General features: G+C 33.7%; 1 pseudogene; it reads left to right on the plus strand.

Annotated features, from left to right (window-relative positions):
- The first annotated feature begins 20,171 nt into the window (after window positions 1-20,171).
- On the plus strand, window positions 20,172-22,404 carry LOC133868890 (uncharacterized; annotated as a pseudogene).
- Window positions 22,405-22,910: the final 506 nt, after the last annotated feature.

Genomic DNA, 22,910 nt, shown 5'->3' on the forward strand with positions numbered 1-22,910 from the left:
ACTTAACTGCATTTTTAAAAATTATTTTTTTTTCAAATCGCACATTTTAAAATCGTTATTTTAATTCACACTTTTTAAAATCACAATTTCAAACGGATCCTAAAATGATGTGAAACTTATTCATGAATACTCGTAGCTTTTTTTTTTTTATTAATTATTTTAATAATTTTCAACAAATAAATTTTATATCAATTAGTATGACTCCGATTATAAAAGTTTAAGTAGATGTAGTTCTTTTCAATGTTCTGTTTCTGGATTTGGAGCTTCAATGTCTATTCCGCAGCTTTATACACGGCAGGTCTTTCTTTTTTTCTTTGTAAACTTTAAACTAGCTTTTTGCTTCTTTAGCACTGCTACCTACCTTTCAAATATATTAAAAAAAAAAAAAAAAAAAAAAAAGATAAAAAAAAGAAGATAAACAACCTACTTTTTCTTTTCTATTCAAATAAATTTTATTATCCTTTTCTTTATATCATTTAAATATCCTTTTCAATTAAATATTAGAAAAAAAAAAGTCATTTAAATATTATTTTAAATAAATGCCAAAATAAATATGAAGCCTTTTTATATTAAAATAATGCTAAAGGAAGCAAAATTGCTACCCTAAATTTAGGTTAACACTTTTGGTTCCTTTGGTTTATGAAACACTAAAAAAGTTTGTTGATGTAAAGATTTTTTTTTTTTTTTTTTAAAGAGTTTTCTTTATATTTAGGGGAGGGAATGAAATTTAACATTTGGTTCTCTCGGTTTAGGGAATACTGAGGAAAGTCTGTTGGGGAGAATTTTTTTAATAATTTTTCTTACATTTAGATAAGAAAATGAGATTTAGAGAAACTGTTGTTAGTGCTCTTACTTGTAAGACCTTTTTAATGTTCTTCTAAATTTTAAAAATTTGTAGGAAAAAAGTACATTTAAGCTCCTTATACTAACAATCATTTTTAAAATAACTCCATAAATTAACAAGTGTGACGCTTTGATAAATCAAACTACTATTTTATGTGAAAAATAATAATAATTTAATATCATATCAAAACTATAGGCTAAGGATAATATTCAATCCCAATGATCCTGTATTTTTTTTTTTTTTTCTATGTTATTATCTTGGGAAAACTGCAATTTACCCCCCTAATGTTTACACAAATTTTCAATTTTGGTACCAATATTTAGATTGCTTCAATTGCACCCAAGAAAGTTGAAAAAAAATTCAATCCACCCCCTTCCATCCAATTACTCCGTCTGATGAGACGGAAATGGACCCACGTGCGTGGTATGTGACTTATATGCAGATAACCGGACGAAAATACCCTCAAAAAATTGATCCGTTGTTTTCTAAGTCACCCGTTTTGTTTCATGTATATTTGGTTCAAATATTGGGGAGAGAAAAATAGAAGATAAGGTTTCAGGAAAAACAAGGGTTTCGAATTTGAAGGCTGACGGAGACGATGGACGCCTCGACACAGGACTCGACCCCTGACCAGATACCCGTCTGTTCTGGGCAATCGATTGGGCACTCGAAGGAGAGGATGGAAGCAAGGTCGGAGTCCCCACAGAGTGTTGCCACTTTTTCACGGCAACGAGTATGCTACTGCGAGCGGCCGATGAATGTGAAAACGGCGCACACGAGCAAAAATTTCGGAAGAAGGTTTATGGGGTGTGAAAATTAGAAGGCAAGTAGTACTTATTCTGATCGATTTTAGGGTTTAATTTTGTATTTGGGAGTTCAAATTTGCAATTTTATAGTCGGCTTTTGGAATCTGGCTTTTCTGCATATATACCATTCGATGTTGGTGCTAAAAAGTGGCAAAATCTGGAATGCATTCCAGACAAGTTGGACAAGTTGCAATTTTTTCATTATTTGTTGTGTTTTGCAGATCCACAAAGATTGTGGTTTCTTTGAGTGGGTTGATCCCAAAATGTGTGCACATGGTCAGAGGGTTGTTGGTCTATTGGTTGAGTGGCATGAAAGTTTGGTGGCAGAAACTAAACGATGTGAAACCATGGTTGAAGTAGAAGTTGGGAAAGTGAAGGCCGAAATGGAGAAAGAGATTGAGAAGGTGAAGGCCGAAGTTGACAATGAGAGGAACGCAGAAATTGCACAATACCGTAAAGAAATTGAGATTTGGGGGATCAAATTTGAAGCAGTGAAGAAGAATTACCACACAATGCTTGTGTGTTCGTGGATTTTATTTGCATTGTGTTTCTTCTTCGGACATGCAGCCAAAAACCAGGAGGACAATAGGGTTGGTTATTTGAGGTTGCCTTGAGTTGTATTGTTAGACATTTTTTGTACACTTCTATGGGGCCATAGAAGCTAGAAGTGAACCATTTTTTGTGCACTAAGTTGTGTTGTGGTATTTTGGTTGCCTTGTTGCATGTATTTAAGTGGGATTGTTTGTAGTTGGAGCTGCTTGTATTTATAAAGTAACAGAAATTTATCCCATTATATTTTTCACACTATCATTGAATTAAAAAAAAAAATTGATCCACAATCCGATGATATGGACCTGCTTAAAATTGGATACCTTAGAAACAACTCAAGACAATATTATGTATCACATCAACAGGTTCCCTTCAAATATTGTAATGTCATTCCAAAATCACACAAATATCAAACTTGCAATGCATTCCAAAACCACACAAATATAAAAACCTGCAATGCATTCCAAAACTACACAAATGTCAAAACCTGCAATGCATTCCAACATCATAAAACACATTGTAATCATTACACAAAATAAGCAATTCTGCATTGCTAGTACTGTCTATCAAACACACAACCACCAATCCTGCATTTTTAGTATTGTATCAAACACACAACCACCAACTGTCAAACACACAACTACCAACTGTCAAACGCACAACTACCAATTGTCAAACACATAACTACCAATTGTCAAACACATAGATTATGCACGTGTGCATTAAATACAAGCACATATTTAATTAACGCTTCCATTCTGGCCTCATTCTCTTCCTCTTCGCTTCAGCAATCTCAATTGCCTTTTCAACAGTGGCCACCACACGTTTGCCCTTGCTTTTGGATGCCGAATTAGTTGCTGTCCCACTGGTTCCCGCACTGCCACCTCGAATTGCATGGCCCCCTCGGATTGTAGGGCCACCTCGGATTGCAAGGCCACCTCGTTCATCACTATCACCCTCAGTTAGATCAATAGGTATGGTGGGACCCGGTTTGGACTTCCCAAAAATAGCCGCGACCCTTTGTGTCTTCCGTCTCCTTGGAAGAGGTGGGACCGGATTTGTTGTTGCTAGTGGAGGCGGTGGGACTGGATTTGTTGTTGCTAGTGGAGGCGGTGGGACTGAATTTGTTCTTGCTGGTGGAGGCGTTGAGACCAGATTTGTTCTTGTAGCCTGTGTAGGAGTTCTTGAGGTGGTACTTTATGTCTGTTCCAAATGAGTCAAATAAGGTGTGGGACTATCAGTATGCATATAGTACATAATAAAAAATAAAGGATAATAAAGATTAATAAACTCACACTGTCTGGAGGTGGGGTAGGCAGTACAACACTTGCTTGGGTACTTCTCATTGGACATGCCCTTTTATTGTGCCCTCTGCCCTTACACATGGAGCATTTCATCCTAGCACTAAATTTTCTCATTCTGTTTGGATTTTTTGGATCTCTACGTTCATCAACTTGCCTTTTTCTTACCTTCTTTGGTCTACCCGGGGCCACTCTTGATACTGGGGGTTCCAACTTGTCATGCTGGGTTGGTATCCACTGCTCTTGACTAGGCATTGGGTATATAACTGGCTCATATGCTTTCTTGTACATCTCCACAGTGAAGTACTCATCAACATAATCCTCTGCATTCTTACAACTATGTCGAATAGCAGCACATGCATGCACGCAGGGGATTCCAGACATTTCCCACACTCTACAACCACAACTTTTTCTCCTCATGTTGACTACAAATTGTCTACCATCTGGACCAGTCACTTCAAACATGTCATCACCAGCATATAGGGCAACACAGTCCATTGATTCATTCTGTATTGCATCCAACTTATTTTGGATTTTAGGAGTTAACTTCCCTGTCAAACTTTGAATGCCATCCCTCTTAGCCTGGTATCTCCTCATCAACTTTTTTCGTATCTGCTCCAGCATGGTCAAGATAGGCTTATTGCGAGCCTTTAGAATGTATGAGTTAAAACACTCACATATATTATTCTGCAGAAGGTCACACTTTGAATCCGTAGCAAACCATGCTCTTGACCATGTACTAGGATCAATTTTGGCCAAGTACTCATGGGCATCACTCTTCATTCTCTTCAGCTCACCCATTACCCTTAGAAAATCCCCTTCAGTGTATGCAGAAGCTGCAGCCCATAACTTCTCCTTTAGGGCAATTCCTCTATGCCCCCCAATGTCCCTATAGTTCGCATAAAGATGCCTTACACAAATCCTGTGATCGACGGTTGGCATGACATAATCAAAGGCTGGCATTAGACCCTACGATCAAAAAACCACAACATTAGATTAAGAATGTTAAACATTTTAAAATAAAATGAGATCACACGGGGCACTAACCATGACTTACCTTCTGTCGATCCGAAATAAATGTTGGCCTGCCATGCCGCTCATGGTTCCCAAGATTAGACACTAGGGTTTCCAAAAACCAGATCCAGCTGTCCTTAGTCTCAGCTTCAACTACGGCATATGCAATCGGATACATGTTATCATTGCCATCGCGTCCAATTGCAGCTAGAAGTTGCCCCTTAAATGGCCCTTTAAGGAAACACCCATCCACCCCTATCACAGGCCTGCAACCTTTCAAAAAGCCCTTCTTCATGGCTGCCAAAGAACAATACAGTCTTTGAAACCTTGGATTCGCCTCGGGTACTGTCCTATCCACTTTCATCACAACACAACTTCCTGGGTTGGTTGCTCTCAAGGTCTCACAATAGTCCCACAAGGCCGCATACTGACCCCCATGGTTGCCATATATTTTTTTATTAGCCTTGATTCTTGCCCTATACATTATGCTCGGATTCACATCTATCCTCCATCTTTCTTTCACTTCATTCTGTATCACATGTAATGGCATGTCGGGCTGAACTCTAAACTTATCAATCAGTTTATCTTCTATTCATGTAGAGTTTACAATTGAGTTCCTAAATTGCCCGCCACACACATGTCTACCTTGAAAGCTGATTATCTGGAATGTAGCTTCATCATCCACCTGTCTAGCATACACTCTATAATTACACTTTGGTTCTTTACATACAACAATACACTTTTTTCTCTCATTTTTTTTAAAGGTAATGTCCTTGCCCCTCTTCAGATTGAACACCCTAACAACCTCCCTAAATGTCTGTATATCTGGGAATCTCATCTTAACTTCCAAACTTGGATCCCCTCGGTCAACTGCATGGAACTCAGACCCTCTTGACTTAGAATTTTCAACTTCTTCATCACTAGCTACTGGTGAGACAAGTATGTCACTTCTAGCCATATCAAAGTTATTGTCATCATCATCATGACTAACTTCATCTTCATTATCACCATTACCACCCTCTTCACTATTCTCATCATCACCACCCTCTTCACACTTCTCACCACCCTTTTCACTATTCTCATCATTACCACCCTCTTCACTATTCTCATCATTACCCCCTTCATTATCCTCTACATTACCTTGTTCAACCCTAGGATTATCAGGTTGTACATTAGAGGGTCCAGCACTATCAACATCAACACCAACATCAAATACGTCTTCAGTATCAGTAAGCTTATCATCCCACCAAGGATCATCCAAATCAGCCCTACCTCCATATTCATTATCATCTTGACTATCCTCTTCATCACCTCCTCCATCCCCAAAAGACACAATATATAATTGCAAAATGGCATGCCCATCATGGCAAGCAGACAGGTTCAGCATATCATGGTCTGAAGTAATTAAATGCAACCCATTAGCAAGACTCTTCACGGGGTCTTTAAAATACATTAAATCCCCTAACTTATATCCATATTCCTTACATATATCTTCAATTTCAAAGAAAGATAGTTTATCAAGGTCAATACTATCTTTGTGCAGTTCAACTTCACCACCCGTATACTCACACCCAAAACTCCGGTCAAACCTACCCCCAAAATGGACCTCAACCACTAGTTTATTGTGTGCCATCCTACGAGGTAAATTTAATAAAACATAGTAAGTGACATGTTGTAAAATTAAATAAAGGCCAACAACACATTAAGTGACATATGGGGACCACAACACAGCAACCAATATACACAACCACAACTTCTCATCTGGGGACCACTACTCTTTTTTGAACACACAATACAGCAACTAACTTCACACACGGGCACCATTTTTCTCATCTGACCACTGTTGTTTTTTAAACAGACAATATACCAACTAACTACACACACAGACATAATCATGTACCATTTTCTCCTGATGGGGACAACTGTTGTTTTTTAAACACCAAATCAACACAAAGCAGCACATCATGCACATGTAAAAGCAAAGCACATGGTCCCATCATCATACAAAGCCACAAAGGTAATTGAAATTCAACAAAACACACAGACCCAGTAAGAAAACAACTTTTCAATAAAAAATATACAAAGCCAATCATTGAAAGCATCTTCTGAATAAAACAAAGATTTCATAACAAAAAAACAACGGAACCCTAAGCACATTTTAGTTTGGTTCTTTCGCTTCATTCAAGACAAAATAAAAGAATTATCGAATGAATTTAAAAGATATCATAACACAAAAATGACGTAACCTACTTTTGCACAAAACCCTAAATTTAAAAGATGAGTATTTTTATTTGAACATACCTTGATCGAACACCCACTTTGGTTGGTTTAATCACGACAACCCTTAGCCCAAAGTCGATTTCGGCTGAAATTTGTTGTTGATGATAATCCGCAAAGGAATCCTAAATCAAAAATTTGTTGTTGGTTCCTTCTTCGGTCTCCCAAGATGTTTTTCGGGTTTTTACTTTGCATTTGAAAGTGATTTACAAGGACCGGTCTTTTTTAACTTAGAAAACAACAGCTCAATTTTTTGAGGGTATTTTCGTCCGGTTATCTGCATATAAGTCACATGCCACGCACGTGGGTCCATTTCCTTCTCATCAGAATGAGCAATTGGACGGAAGGGGGTGGATTGAAATTTTTTTCAACTTTCTTGGGTGCAATTGAAGCAATCTAAACATTGGTACCAAAATTGAAAATTCGTGTAAACATCAGGGGGGTAAATTACAGTTTTTCCTATTATCTTTGTCTCCATAGGCAACACTTTGCAATTTCAAAGATATAAGAGACAGCGGTCATGACTCATCATGATGACAAATCAGAGGACGTCATCGTTTAAAACCAACCCAGAAAGAGACAATAAATTTTGGTGGATTTCTCTCAAAGACTCTGCAAAGGAGGTAAAAAAAAAAAAAAAAGTGGAGGAGGAGGAGGAAATTAGTTGAATATATATATATATATATATATATATTAAAAGAAGCCAAGTTACCCTTCTTTTTTTTTTTTTTTTTTTTTTATTGGCCCTTTGTTGGCGAATTATTTGGTATATTGTTAGTCCTTTGTTGACTCAGACCTATCTTTTAGTTTTTGTGGTACTCTTTAAAGACTCATGTCCATTTAAGGCCCATAATTGACTTCATTTTTCAGTCCACATTTGGCTTCTATTTATGGCCCATAATTGGTCCATCATTTTTTTTTTTTTTTTTTTTTTTTAATTTTTTAATTTTTTTTTTCCTTTACCTTTGTGGTATTGTTTAAAATTCAAGCACATTTAAGCTCATAGTTGACTATTTTTTTGCTTGTAGTTGGCCTATTAAAATTTACAACGCATCTTCAATCACTATCGCCGATCGCCTCTAGTCATCGTTGTTAACTATCGTCAATCATTATCATCTCCAACGAAAAAAATAAAAATAAAAAATAAACTCAAGCTTCCAGATTCTTTCACCTTAAGTTTGAGAGGGAATGTTAATGTATTATTTACTCTCATAATTCTCAATCGTTACATATTGATTATGTAACTCTTATAATTATCATAAGTTACATATTAATTACGTAATTATTATATTTATTGTCTCATTTAACTATGAATAGGTCATTTAATTGTACAGTTTTCATCAAAGAATAATAGCAATAATATAGTCATTTGGGTTTTATTATGTAGACGTAGATCATAAATCGAACAACCTAAATTTTTTTTTGTCTCTTTCTCTTTATTCCGCTTTGTCTTTATTATTTTTTTTTATTTGATTCTCTTTTCTTTCCCCCCATGAAAATAGGGAGAAGAATAGAAGATGCAAATTAAGGAATAGGATAAAGGGAAAAGATGACATTCTCTTTTCTTTTTTTCTTTTTTTAAAGTAAAAGATGGTATTCTAGTTGTGCTAAAAGACGTTGGAATAAAGTTGTTTAACACGCTTCAATCAAGTGCTGATATATTTGAATAGGTTTTTTTCTTTTTCCTTATTATTTTTTTTTTATTTAAAATCGTACCAATAAGTTGTTAGTATGACATTTTTTTAAGAATGAAGTTCACAAATGAAGGTGTCAATGTAATTGAAAACGAGTAATGTCAACGATTATCTTTTTATCCTTGAAAAATTTATGTAATTTTTAAAATTATTTTTGGATTAAAATCTTATAATAATTCATTCAAAATCTCATAATAATTTTGAAAGTTATCAGTTTGAGCCGATAAAAAGTTAATTTCTAACCTTAATCAACTAAAACCTCTGTCTTTATTCCTTCCCTTCAGTTTGGGTGCAGGTATCACATTTCTCCATTAAAAAGGCCTTAACTTTGAATAAAAAAAATGAAGTAAAAAAGAGAGGCTTTAACTTGATACAACCACAAGAAGCATATGTGGAGTTGGCTTGGCATGCTAGCTTGAGATTCAGATTCCGAGACAAATTTTTCAAATCGATAGAAATGTTTAATTCTATTATCTTGTATTACTAATAGCATTTTTCTTCAACTTTCTCTTATGCTCAGTTTGTTTTGACGTAAAATAATTTCTGAAAAATGATTTTGATATTTTTCAGTATTTGGTAAGGGCGAAAATAATGGTCAACCAAAAAATATTTCCATTTAACCAAAAATACTTAATAAATTTCAAAAAATGATTTACGCTCTTTAAAAGAGTAAATCATTTTCCGTAGATGGTAGACACAATCGACTCTTTTTTAAACAACGCAGTCGACCTTTATGTTCAAACAATTGACTATCGCCAGATTCCGGCACCGACCAAGATTCCGACACCGGTTGTTGTCGGAATCGAACAAATTATGCCGGAATCCGGCGACATCCGGCAATCGTCGCCAGATTCCTACGGTACCATGCTAGACTAGCTAGATCTCCGAGATACTGGCTGGGATCCCAATCAGATCCAGCCATCTGGCTGGAATATTGACCGGATCCAGCCTGGATCTGGCCAGAACGGTCGAATCCGTTCAATCTCTGGCAAGTCCAGCCAGGATCCAGTTGTTTGTGCTGGATTCCAGCAAAAATCGCCGGAATCCAGCACAAATGGCCAAATTCCGGCCAATTTTGCCGGAATTTGTATGTGTCAAATATAAAAAAATATATATATATTTTTATATTATTTCATATTAACATTTTTTATTCTGTGAATAAAATTTAATCTTTTTAAATTAAGATGATTAAATTAAAATATAAAAAATATTTGTAATTTTCCGTATGCGCCAAACACCAAAATATGATTTCGACGAAAAATATTTTTCTGAAAAATGACTTCCCTGAAAATATTTTACGACAGAAATTATTTTACACCGAAACAAACGAAACATTAATTTAGAAAATTAAACCATTTTTTTATTTTCTTATTTAAATGCATTCTACGATAACTTCTCTTATCATTTCTCTATACCATTTAAATATATTTTTTAAAGTAAATGCCAAGAGAAATAGAGATGAAAAAAAAAAAAACCATTTAAATATTGTTTCAAATAAATGCAGAGGAATGAGAGATGAAAAATATATTTTTTTTTTTTTTTTTTTTTTTTTTTTTTTTTTATATTGAAATAATATTAAGGGATAGGGAATCACTTTTGCTTCCAGTAGGGTACAATTTTTTGTTCCTTTGCTTTTTGTTTCCTTAGTTTAGAGCACTAGTAGCAATCACCCAAAATTTTTTCCTAAATTGAGGAAATGAAATTGCTTTTTGCTTCCATATCTAAAAACACTCACTAGCTTCCTTTAATTTTTTCCTAAACCATTAAAACATTATTTTTTTACTTTTCCTTTATTTTTTTTCTTTCATTTTATTATTATAATGAGAATAGAGAATTAGAGATGATGTGAGAGAAGAAATAATCGAGTTTATGATTATAATAATAATTATTGAGAATGCAACATTGCTTTCCAATGCATTAGAAAGTACTGTAGCATTCTCAATGTTTAAAAAACCTGTAAGGAATCTACTAAATGTGATTTTTTGTAATTTTTTTTTTTTACATTTTCTTTATATTTTCTGTAACAACAAGAGAATATGATTCAATGAATTTTTTTTTAAAAAAATTTATATACAGTAAAATGAATAAGAGTCGGTGAAGCTGTTACTATTGCTTTTATACAATTTTTTTTGTCCATATCTTCAACTGCATGTGAATTCCATTTGATCAAGTAATAAATTTTTTAAAGAGATTTGCCAAAAAGAAAAGAAAAGAAAAAGAAAACAACAACAAATACATTCTTGAACCAGAAGTCCCAGTTATCTTGGACCAAAAACATCTATAAATCGGCTTCAAAAAAAAACATCTATAAATCACAGCTTTAGTTTTAACTGACAGCAGATCTTGGCTTCGCATATCTGTGTGACACTGGCAACTCTCACTTGCATTTGTGATTTGTTATTTTTCCAAATCTATAGCGGGATAAAAAGATTGTCCCAATACAAACACTCTGTGCTGCGTGGAGATCACTAAGCGAGTGAATGAAAATCCCCTACCATTTTCCCACTCTCTCACTCTACGGTGCGTACGTTTACTCTTGGTATTATTTCTGTTATTCACGCGCTTTCGACTAATTTGTGACTATCAGATGGGTCCAGGGGCCGAAATTGCAAATTTTAGAATTTTAGCAAAGGAATTTATGGGTGATATTTTTTTTTGTGTACTGTTTACGCAATAATGAGTGAATCATATTGTTCATCATCTATATTGTTGCTGATGTCAGTTTCCGACACATGAACTAATCTTTCTGATCGTACAATGATTAAAATTGTTATTACTTTTTTATATTGGTACATAAAGAAAATTACAATTAATTAAGAATAAAACAGTAGGGCTGAATAACCTAACAAGAAGCACCAAAACAAAAAAAAAAAACAAAAACAAAAACAAAAAGTAAATGAGAATATATCAAATGAATGACGTAGGCCTATAGATTTTTATCACGAACACCAAAAAACAAGACCGCCAAAAAAGGCGGTAAAAAAGGGTGTGGATAAAAATATGACCATCATGAGACCCTTCAACCTTATTCGAACCCTAGAGAAATGGACTCAAATAGGGGCATGACCCTCGTAATACATTTCATCCATACCAAAACACCTGAATGGGAACGGAGACAATAAACACATAAAAAAGGGAAAGACATCAATTTAAGAAAACAATATTAATTACAACAAAAAGCCCAGGAAAAACAAAAGCAACACAGCAAGACCAGCACAGGTTACTAACAAAAGGCTACTGCCTTTGATCCCACGCACTGCCACATGGTGGTCATGCTCCGGCTCAAAGTGGCCGGAAGAGAGAAAACCACCCCAGAAGACCGATAGTATAAGTGGAAGACAGCAACTGAGGCAACACACGAGGTGAAGGGTTGTCCACGAGTCGGCGTGTGCTCGCTGGATGGAGTCGGGACTGTGGTAGATGGAAGCGGTGAGGTCAAGGAGCAAAGTGGAGTGGCGCGTCCGAGGGTAGAGCTTCCTGAAGTTGACAAATTTGAGTTTGAAAAACCCAAATCCAAAGACTTCAAAGAAGTGGCGGATCTACGGATGGAAACGGCTGGAAGAGGCTGAATTCGAACGATTGGCATGGAGGAAAGGCCAACAGAGTTGGTGAACATAGATAAATCACCAAAGACAATAAATAAGGCTTCAAAAGAGGTGGATGGAACCTTTGAAAAGGTGGATAAGACCTTTGAGGAGGACTCAAAAGAGTCGGAAAAGAGAGGGGAGAGGACTGAGGAGGAAGATGAGAGTAGAGGGGGAGGGGGAGGCTCCTCAGCAGTCTGGGAATAACTATGAGTTTTGGTTTGAAGAGAGAAGAGAGCATTCAACTGGAAAGAGGCCAATGACTAGTATGTATATGGCTCTAGTACGCAGCAAGCACCACCACGAGTAGAAAATAGTTTGAACGTGAAGATATGATAATATTAGCCATGTTTGGTAACCTATGTGGAGAGATTTTTTATTTTTTATTTTATTTTTTTAAATATGAATAAAATGTGATTGATGTGAGATAAAATAGAAATAAGTTTGAATTTTTTGTATGAAAAAGTTTTATTTTGTAGTAAATTTTTTTATTTGAATGGTAATAAAAAAAATTAATGTGATATAAAAAGTAAAAAAAGTAAAAAAAAAAAAAAAATGTTTTGATGTTAACTTTTTTTTGGGGAGAACTTGAAAAAAGAAAAAAAGAAGAAAAAGAAAGGTGGGGGTGGGGATCGGAGGAGGAGAGGAACTGAGGAAGTTTAACAAACAAGCCATAACAATGAATAATCAGTCCACAATCTCGAAAGTACTTTGTTATGATTTCTAACACTTTTTTCAAAAGGAAAATGTTATACATCTCAATTTTTTTTTTTTTTTTAAAGTTAATTTTCAAATGATGTGTCACAATTTCATGTGATCTATAATTTTAAGAAATGTGCCACAATATCATAAAATTGTGACATATCATTTAGAAATAAACTTTTGAAAAAAAAAAAATAAATAAATAAAACTATCTAGCATTTCTCTTTTCAAAATAATGCCTTGCTTATGAGAGTTGGGAGAAAATATGAAAGAATAGGAACTTTCCTTTTCTTTCTTTCTCTCTTTTTTTTTTTTTTTTTTTTAAGTAAAAGATGGTATTCTAATTGTGTACAACCCAATCGTACATCTCCGATCCGGCAACGGCTGAAGCTTACGTAGCACATCGAGGTGTGGACTTTTATAGGGAACTAGGGTTTCGGTCGATAATCATGGAAGGCGACTCGATGGAGATTGTTTTGGCACTTCGAAAAGATGAGGGATGGCCGAGCAAGTATAGCAGCATCATAGCAGATGCCTGGAATACACTGTCGACCTTTCAAGCATGGACTGTGAGTCTGTGAGTTTTGTGCAAAGAGATCTAAACCAAGTAGCTCATGAGCTTGCCCAAATGGAGGGTAAAGCAACACCTTCACCATGTATGGCTCGACACGTGGCCAATAACGAATAGTCTGGACAGAGCTATGTAATGTTTTTACAATTTATAAAAATCCAGGACCAATTTCAAAAAAAAAAAAAAAAAAACACATACACACATTGGAATAAGTAAGTTGTTGAACACGCTTCAATCACATGTTAATACGTATGAAAAAGTTTTTTTCTTTTTTCTTTTTTTATTTTAGTCTTTGGAATAAGTTGTTAGTATAACATTTTTCTTATAAGCAAGTTCACAAAGGTGGCCTATGTAATTGAGAACGTGTAATGTCAAGGATTATATTTTTATTCTCTTAAAATTAATAAAACTTTTAAAATAATTATTAGATCAACTAAAACCTATTCTCTTTATCCCTTCCTTTTAGTTTGGGTGCAGGCATCACCTTTCTCCATTAAAAAGGCTTCAACTTGCTTTACTCAACTAAAACATATTCGTCCCGTTTGAAATTCCTCACCCCTTTCCTCCCCTTAGGAATTTTTTTTTGAATGATTGAAAAATAGGATTGATGTGATATAAAGTTGAAATAATTTATATGGAAAAGTGAAAAAAAAAAAAAAGAAAAGAAAGTATTCTAGTGAGTTTTTTATTTAAAAAGTAATAAAAAAATGTTGATTTGATATAAAAAATGAAAAAAGTTAAGAATGTTTTGAAGTTGATGTTTTTTTGAAAAAAGTGAAAATAAAGAAAGGGAATAAAAGGAAAAAGTGAATTTCAAACAGGCCAAAATTTTCTTTATTCCTTCCCTTCAATTTGGGTGTATTTATGACCTTTCTCCATTAAAAAGGCTATGACTTGGATTAAAAAAAAAAAAATGGATAATTGCACTATTGGTCCCTAGAGTTAGCCTAAATTACGAATTACTCCCTGTGATACAAAAAATTATTGTAGGGTTCTTGTGGTAAACTGAAATTACGAATCACTCCCTAAAGACGTTTTCTGTCCACAAAGTTAATAGAAACCGTTAAGTTAGGTTGCCACGTCAGACTAATAAAAACGCAACACTTGTCACTATTAATAAAAAAATTAGTATATTAAAAATTTAAAAAACTAAAAACCTAAAATTTTATTTTATTTTATTTTTTTTAAAAAATGGGAAAAGGAAATGGGTGGCTTCCCAACCGGCAGCCACCCCTTGTCATTGGGGGTGGCGCACAAGTTCCTTTGGGATGGAGGCGCGCGACCCTTAGGATTCTTTTGGGGTGGCCTGTGGTGTGGCTGCCCAACCGGTAGCCACCCCTTTGATTTTTCCAATTTTTTAATTTTTTTTATATTAAATTTATTTAGATTTTTAATATATTTATTTATTTTTATCAAGAGTGGCATGTGTCGCCATCTTATTGGTATTGACGTGGCACCTAACGGAATTTGTCAAAAATTTTAACAGAATTTGATTCCAGGGAGCGATTTGTAAATTAGGCCAATTACAATGATCTCTAAATTAATTTTGATACGACAGAGAGTGATTTGTAATTTAAGCCAACCACAAGGACTAGTGGTGCAATTTTTCCAAAAAAAAAAAACAAAAGAAAAAGGCTTTAACTTGATACAATTACAAGAAGCATATATACCGGAGTTGGCTTGGCGTGCTAGCTTGAGATTCGAATTTTGTGACAAAGTATTGAGAGAAATTTTTGGTTTTATTCTCTTGTAGCACTAGTAGCAATTTTTTGTCAACTTTTTATTAATTTAGAAAATTAAACCACTTTTTACTTTCCTATTTAAATGCACTCTACAATAGCTTTTCTTATCATTTCTCTATCCCATTTAAATATACTTTAAATTAAATGCTAAGAGAAATAGAGATGAAAGATAAACCATTTAGGCCTCGTTTAGTTCGCGGAATAGACTCCTGGAATGGAGGAATAGTCATTCATTTGTTTGGTAATGGTCTATCCTGGAAAATATAGTCTATTCCTAATAGACTATATTTTCAGAAAAAATCACTAATTATTTTTAATTTTCTCTCGATTTGTTTTTTTTTTTAAAAAAAAGAAAGAAAGAAAGAAAAAAAAAACGCCTATTAATGGGTGGTCGGCCAACCACATATGGAGCCGGGGGTGGTGCGACCACCCCGAAACGCCTCACGATGGACCCAGTGGCAAAGCCAAGATTTTTGTTCAGGGGGGTCAATAATTTTTTGTATGAATAAAAAAAAAATTAAATTTGAACAAAAATTAATTAAAATATTAAAAAAATAAAGTTGATTATGTGCACTATTGCGAACCCCCACATGATTCTGCATGTAACTTCTCTTAATTTTTTTAATATTTTTTTTCCAATTTTTAAACCATTAAGTAATAAACGAGTCTCTACCTGCTTGATTTCTAGTGTCTGATTTGAAAAGATAACAAAACAAGCAATATGCAACATCTTTTGAAATGTTGTATTTCAACCAATTATCATATTCTTTGAATCATGCTAAATTAATACAATGCCATGTTTTTTCAAATTGTATTTGTGGAAAATTATGGTTAATTTGTTGGCAATGCCCATTTTGTAGATATGCTCTTTGAATTTGATCTGTATCACTATGATGGTAATCATAAGCTTCTTTTTTTTTTTTCTTAAACAAGATCTACTGGCAAATTTATTGAATCTACATCACACGAGCTCGTTTAGAATTTCATTGGAGTTCAATATAATCATTGCTCTCCATAATATTAGGCAACTACAATTATATATTTTATACAATTAAAATATGAAACAAAAACTATATATATTCGTTAATAATTAAATAAAAACAATTATCAAAAAGAGCAATCTAAATATAAAAAATATTAATTTTAAAAAAATTCAAATATAAAAACTAATCATTACAAAAGTTTATTACATACGTAAATGCTGAAATTTTTTAAGAAGAAATTGTGCCTTATGAATTTTATTGAACCATTCAATTTTTTTATTTTTTTTTGCTTTATCACTTTGCAAATGAAACTATCAAAGTTTAGAAGAAGACAAAAAACTATTTGAGACTGAGAGTTTAGATGTGCCTTGGTTTTTTTTTAATCATAAGTTGTGCATTATAAGTTTGGGCCTTCAAGAGGGGAGCTTTGTTTAAACGAGCGTTTCAACATCGCAACTTAGTTAAATGGCACGTTTTGAAGACAAAACAAAAAAGTGAAAAAACCCTCTTCGTCTTCAACCTTCACCCTTCTTCAATGTCTGTAATTTTCTTTGACCTAATTACTGAAACATGAGTTTGTGACAGAAAAAATCAAACTCACAAAAAAAAATCACGATAGTGGGTAAAGGGTGGGCAAATTTGCCCCTTGATGAATTTCTAAGGGGGGGCAACTTAGACATAAAGAGAAATTTACTAAAGGTATCGAGAATTTTTAGGAGGTGAGGGGGGGGGGGGGGGGGGGCATTTGACCCCCTCGACCCCTCCCTCTACCCCTGGGTGAACCCCTGAGGTGTTACAAGGTGGTCATTATTTCAAATAAATGTTAGAGGAATGAGAGACGAAATATAAAGTTTTTTATATTAAAATAATGTTAAGCGAACCATTTGTGCTTCTCTAAAGCTAGGGTACAACTTGGTTCTCTTGGTGTTTCCTTAGTTTAGGGAACAATAAGGAAATATGATCCAATGAATTTTTTAGAAATTTTTCCTACATATAAAGAAAAGAATGAGATTTAAGAAAATTGCTACTAATACTCTTACACATTTTTTGTCCATTTCTTGAAACCGCATGTGAATTCCATTTCTTGGAATAGTTTGGACAGAGCTATGTAATGTTTTTACAATTTATAAAAATCCTGGACCAATTTCAAAAAAAAAAAAAAAAAAAAAAAAAGACATTGGAAACAAGTTGTTTAACATGCTTCAATCACATGCTAATACGTGTGAATAATTGTTTTTTTTTTTTTTTTTTTTTAATTTTTTTTTTATTTTAGTTCTGTGAATAAGTTGTTAGTATAATATATTTCTTAGAAAGAAGTTCACAAAGGTGGCCTATGTAATTGAGAACGAGTAATGTTAAGGACCATCTTTTTATCATCTTAAAATTGATGAAGCCCTTAAAATTATTATTGGATCATATAAAACCTGTTCTCTTTATTCCTTCCCTTCACTTTGGGTGCAGGTATCACCTTTCTCCATTAAAAAGGCTTTAACTTGCCTTACTCAATTAAAACCTCTTCTCTTTATTCAGGGGTGGAACCACAAATTTTTTTGTGGGTCCGAACCTAAATAAATAAATAAATATATATATAGTCCATCTATATGTGCGTGCGCGTGTAAAATAAAAGCTCACTAGTCTTAAACTTAACTTAATACTAAGTTATAAGTCACAAGTACTGTATACAAAATTTACATGTTTATAAAATCATCTTTAAAAATAAATTTTCTTCTGAATGCAAAAGTATTATAGTTTGCTATAAACATGTACAAAAGGATAAAAAAAAAAAAAAAAAAAAAATTATATCTTCTTTGAATTGTGCTCAATGAAAGTATTTTATGGAATAAAATTCATTCATTATCATTTCTGTAGTGAAATCCTTAGTAATTTATTTCTCAATATAAACTAGCAAATAATATGTCAGAAATTCATTTTCCATTCTACTATGTAATCTAGTTTTTACTGGTAGTGAAATTTTTTTGGGAGATTGAATTTCCTTTTTGCCGGGACCATCATATGATTAACCCTTAAAAAATATTTTTTTTTTTTTTTTTTTTTTAAAGGGTTTTGAAATTTTTTTGGGGGACCATAACCTACCCACCCTTGAAGGTGGCTCTGCCCGTCTTTATTCCTTCCCTTCAGTTGGGGTGCATGTATCACCTTTCTCCATTAAAAAGGCTTTAACTTGCCTTACTCAACTAAAACATCTTCTCTTTATTCCTTCCCTTTCAGTTTGGGTGCAGGTATCACCTTTCTCCATTAAAAAGGCTTTAACTTGGATTAAAAAAAATAGATATTTGTACTATTAGTCCTTAGAGTTGGTCTAAATTACGAATCACTTTCTGTGGTATAAAAAATTATTGTAGAGTCCTTGTGGTAAACTAAAATTACAAATCACTCTATGAAGTTGTTTTCCGTCCACAAAGTTAATAAAAACCGTTAGGTTAGGTTGCTACGTCAAACTAATAAAAATGCGACACATGTCAATATTAATAAAAAATATTAGTATATTAAAAATTAGGGTTAAATACCCTATTGGTACCTAAGTTTTACGTGTTTTTAAATTTAGTACCTCAATTTTATTTTGTATCATAGGTGGTACCTGAATTAGGGGTAAAAACCTATTTGGTATCTCTGTTAGATTTTTCGTCCAAATTTTAATGGCTCGCCACGTGTCAACCGCTAAGGTTGACATGTGACACTATATAAAAAATAAAAAAAATAAAAAATCTTTAAAAAATAATTATTAATAATAATAATAAAAAAAATTGAAAAAAAAAAAAGAAAAAAAAGAGAAGAAAAGGGTTGGTTGAGCCACCCCCTTGGCCAAAATGAGGGTTGGTTCATATTATTTTTTATATTTTTACTATTTTCTAAGACGTTTTAGAAAACAAATGTTAAAATTAAATGAGTGATGTTACACACACTCCCACTTCTCCACACCCTTAAGTGACTTTTAAAACCACATTAGATTAAAATCCAATAAAGATCCATATCAAAGCTAATGATGATTTTAAAAGCCACTTAAAGGTGTAGAGAAGTGGGAGTGTATGTGTATAATAGTCCTCAAATTAAATTATATATAATGAAAGACCAGCGCCATCTGCTAGTTTTTATAATTTATTTTAGTCTTTGTACATGTACATGCGCATAAAATTACTCTAATAGAAAAACTGTTAACAAACTTTGCTGTCCATATATAATTGAACCGTTATATTATGCGGTAATCAACTTTTACACAAACGCCTACAACAACAACAACCAAAGAAAAAAAAAAAAAAAAAAAACCCTTTTATACCAACAATTATATATATTGAGTAATCATGTTTTGACTATCATAAATAATTCTATATAAATCGACTTGTCATTCAAAATAGCATAATATAAATATATTATATATATCTAACTCCTGCTTTTGTTTTAGCAACTTTATTAAAAACTAGGGAAAAGTACACATACACCCTTCTAACTACCATTCTATTGTCAATGCATGTGCTCCCAAACTACCAATTGTGTCAGTGTCCCCCTAAAACTAATAAAAAGACAAAGATAACACTAAATTTTTTTCAATAAAACAAAAATATCTTTATAAATTCGAAAAAAAAACTATAACTAAAAAAAAAAAATTGAAAGATTGAAGATATATATATATATATATATATATATATATAATAAAAAAAGAAAAGAAAAATGAAAAACCAAGGGGTTGCCCAAACTGAAAATTATATAAAAAAAAGTTTTTAGAAAAGGGATTTTTTTTTAAAAAAAAAATGAAAAACCTTGTTTTTTTTTTCGTTTTTAATTATTTTAAAAAATTATATATATATTTTTTTAATTTTTTAGAATACTTTTAGTTTTTTTATTTAATATTAAAAAAATTATAATTTTATGAATAATATTTTTGTTATTTTAGGGGATATTGACATTTTTTAATAGTTTAGAAAGATATTATCATAATTAATAATTTAGGGAGCACGTTAATAATTGGATTGCAGTTTGAGAAGAGTATTAATTTAAAACTAACACGTACTTTTAAGTTCTCTTCATCAGGCCGGCCGGGTGAAAGAAGGGAGAAAGAAAATTAAGCAACCAAAGGAATTGAAGGATATGTGTTTCTCCATCCTTACCGTAGTCACGAAGTTCTATGATGAATGGAACATCCAATGTTTCATTCTGTTCAGTGTCTTATTACAGGTTGTTCTAATTCTGTTTGCACCATTCAGAAAGCGCGCGGGAAATGTGATGGTAAAGATTTGGATAGCTTACGTGCTGGCCGATTGGGTTGCTTGCTTTGCAGTGGGACTTATTTCGAACAGTCAAAAATATACTCGGAAATCTGATGATCATGCTGCCCTTCTGGCGTTTTGGGCTCCCTTCCTTTTGTTACACCTTGGCGGTCCAGATACCGTAACTGCTTTTGCTCTGGAGTATAATGCCCTCTGGAAAAGGCACATGGTCGGGCTCCTAAGCCAGGTTGTTACTGCTATTATTGTCTTCGGCCAAACTCTTCCTACAAACAGATTATGGGTCCCTACTGCTCTTATGTTTGTTGCTGGAACCATCAAGTATAGTGAGCGAACGAGTGCTTTATTTCTTGCGAACCCGGATAAATACCGAGAATCTATTGTTGTTGTTGCAGCTGATTTCCGGCCATGGGCTACCTATGACAAGCTCACGCACTTCTTGGAGAAATACTCTTGGAAGAAAGAGGAGGCCAAACTCCCAACTGATCAGGTAGGATTGATAGTACAAGAACCTAATAATGATCAAGAAGTTCCGCCGTGTTGGGATCATGATGTTGGGATGGTGTACGTTGCTTATTGCTTATTCAAAATGTCCGAGGGTCACATCGTGGATGTCATCTTGACTTCCTTCGAGCGCCAGCAGAGCCGATCGTTTTTCCAAATTAGAGACCAGGAAGATGCCTTTAAAGTGCTGGCGGTTGAACTCAACTTCATGTATCTTCTCTATACCAAGGTTGTCGTGGTGCGTTCATTGCCTGGGTACATCGTCCGGTTTATATCGTGGTGTGCGGTAGTGGCAGCCCTCTCAACCTTCTATTCAATAGATAAGCAAGGTTTTGGCAAGATTGATGTTGGAATTACTTATACCTTGCTCTTTGGTGCCATGTGCTTTGATACAATTGCTCTGTTTATGCTGGCTTTCTCTGATTGGACTGCTGTTTCCATGCCGGAGTACTTGTTGCCGAGGGATAATATTAATATAGGGAAAGCCGCTATAGGAAGATGCTTCCTCCCTCTCCTAAGATACTTTCTCCAACTCAAGAAGATAAACTGGGGGGAAGATATAGAAGAAGAAAAGAGTTTGTTGGGATGGGGTAGACGAATCATATTCCGGAGGTGGTATGAATCATTACATACATTCAACCTGATAGAATATTTTCTAAAAAAACGTCCAAGAATTAAAAAAAGCCTTCCACCCTTTGAATATGATGGACGTATATTGATATTTTGTGTCATTGAGAAATTGGGCCTTGAGGATTTTTATGATCGGATGAAATATGTTTCCAAGAAACCATTAACAAAAAAGCTATATATGGGTTTTCATCTTTGATGAGCTGAAAAAGAAATCCGAGCTCCTAGACGATCCTGACAATGCTAAGAAACTATATTCAGCCCGAGGGGATTGGGTTCTACGACAGAATAGTAATAGTGATGGGATTAATGAGAGTCGTAGCAACTTGATGCATTATATTATCGACTATGACTATGATTATGATGAGAGCCTTCTATTATGGCATATTGCTATGGAACTCTGCTATGATCATAAGGAGAGTCATGATGATAGTGAAGATATTGGCCAACTTGATGAAGATGATGCTAAAAATCGTCGTGAATTTTGTAAAATCCTTTCTGATTATATGTTATATCTTCTAGTTATGCAGCCCACTATGATGTCTGCTGTAGCAGGTATTGGCCAAAAAAGATTCCGTGATACATGTAAAGATGCCCAAAACAACTTCTTCGATTACCGAGGACAAGAAACATATCAGGAATATAAACAGAATTTTACTAGAAGCATTGAAGAGCTGCAACGGAACCCAAGAAAACCATCTCTGCTGTTTATGCATTTGATCTGGCCAGAGAGCTAGGAAATTTGGAATGGCAGAAGAGATGGGGTGTAATGAGTCAAGTGCGGGTGGAATTGTTGTCTTATGCTGCAAGCCATTGCAGGGCCAATGCTCATGCTGCTCAACTAAGCCAAGGAGGAGAGTTTTTCACATTTGTCTGGTTATTAATGTCTCATTTTGGCATAGGGGATCAGATCCAAATATTTGAGGGGCCTACAAGAGCAGATTGTTTGTGGGCAAGTAATTAAGTACTCAATCCAATGGCTTTTTTTTTTTTTTTTTTTTTTTTTTTTTTTTTTAATTTTTTTATAACCCCCCCCCCCCCCTCCCTTTTTTATTTTTTATTTTTAAATGAGAACTTTACTTATAATCCTTGACCTTTCATCATTTTTGCAAAAAGGTACTCAAACTTTAAAAAGTGAAAATTTAGGGTATTTATCTTTCAATTTTTTTCTTTTTACAATTTCAACCATTTTTAGAATTTTCTGTTAAATCCTGTCAAAATATTCAAAATACCCATAATTTTTTTAGGAAAAAAAAGAAAAAGAAAAAAATTGTTAAGATTTAGGTGTTGGTAAGAATTTAACGGAATTTACAAAAATACTCATGCCTGAATCTTTGAAAATTTTTCTAATATATATATATATATATAAAAAATTAAACACAGGGTATTTTAAAAATTTTGATAGAATTTAATAGAAAATTCTAACGGAATGTTGAAATTGAAAAAAAGTGAAAGATTGATACCCTAAATT

This window comes from Alnus glutinosa, chromosome 5, assembly GCF_958979055.1.
Source record: "Alnus glutinosa chromosome 5, dhAlnGlut1.1, whole genome shotgun sequence".
In the NCBI taxonomy this organism is placed as follows: domain Eukaryota; kingdom Viridiplantae; phylum Streptophyta; class Magnoliopsida; order Fagales; family Betulaceae; genus Alnus; species Alnus glutinosa.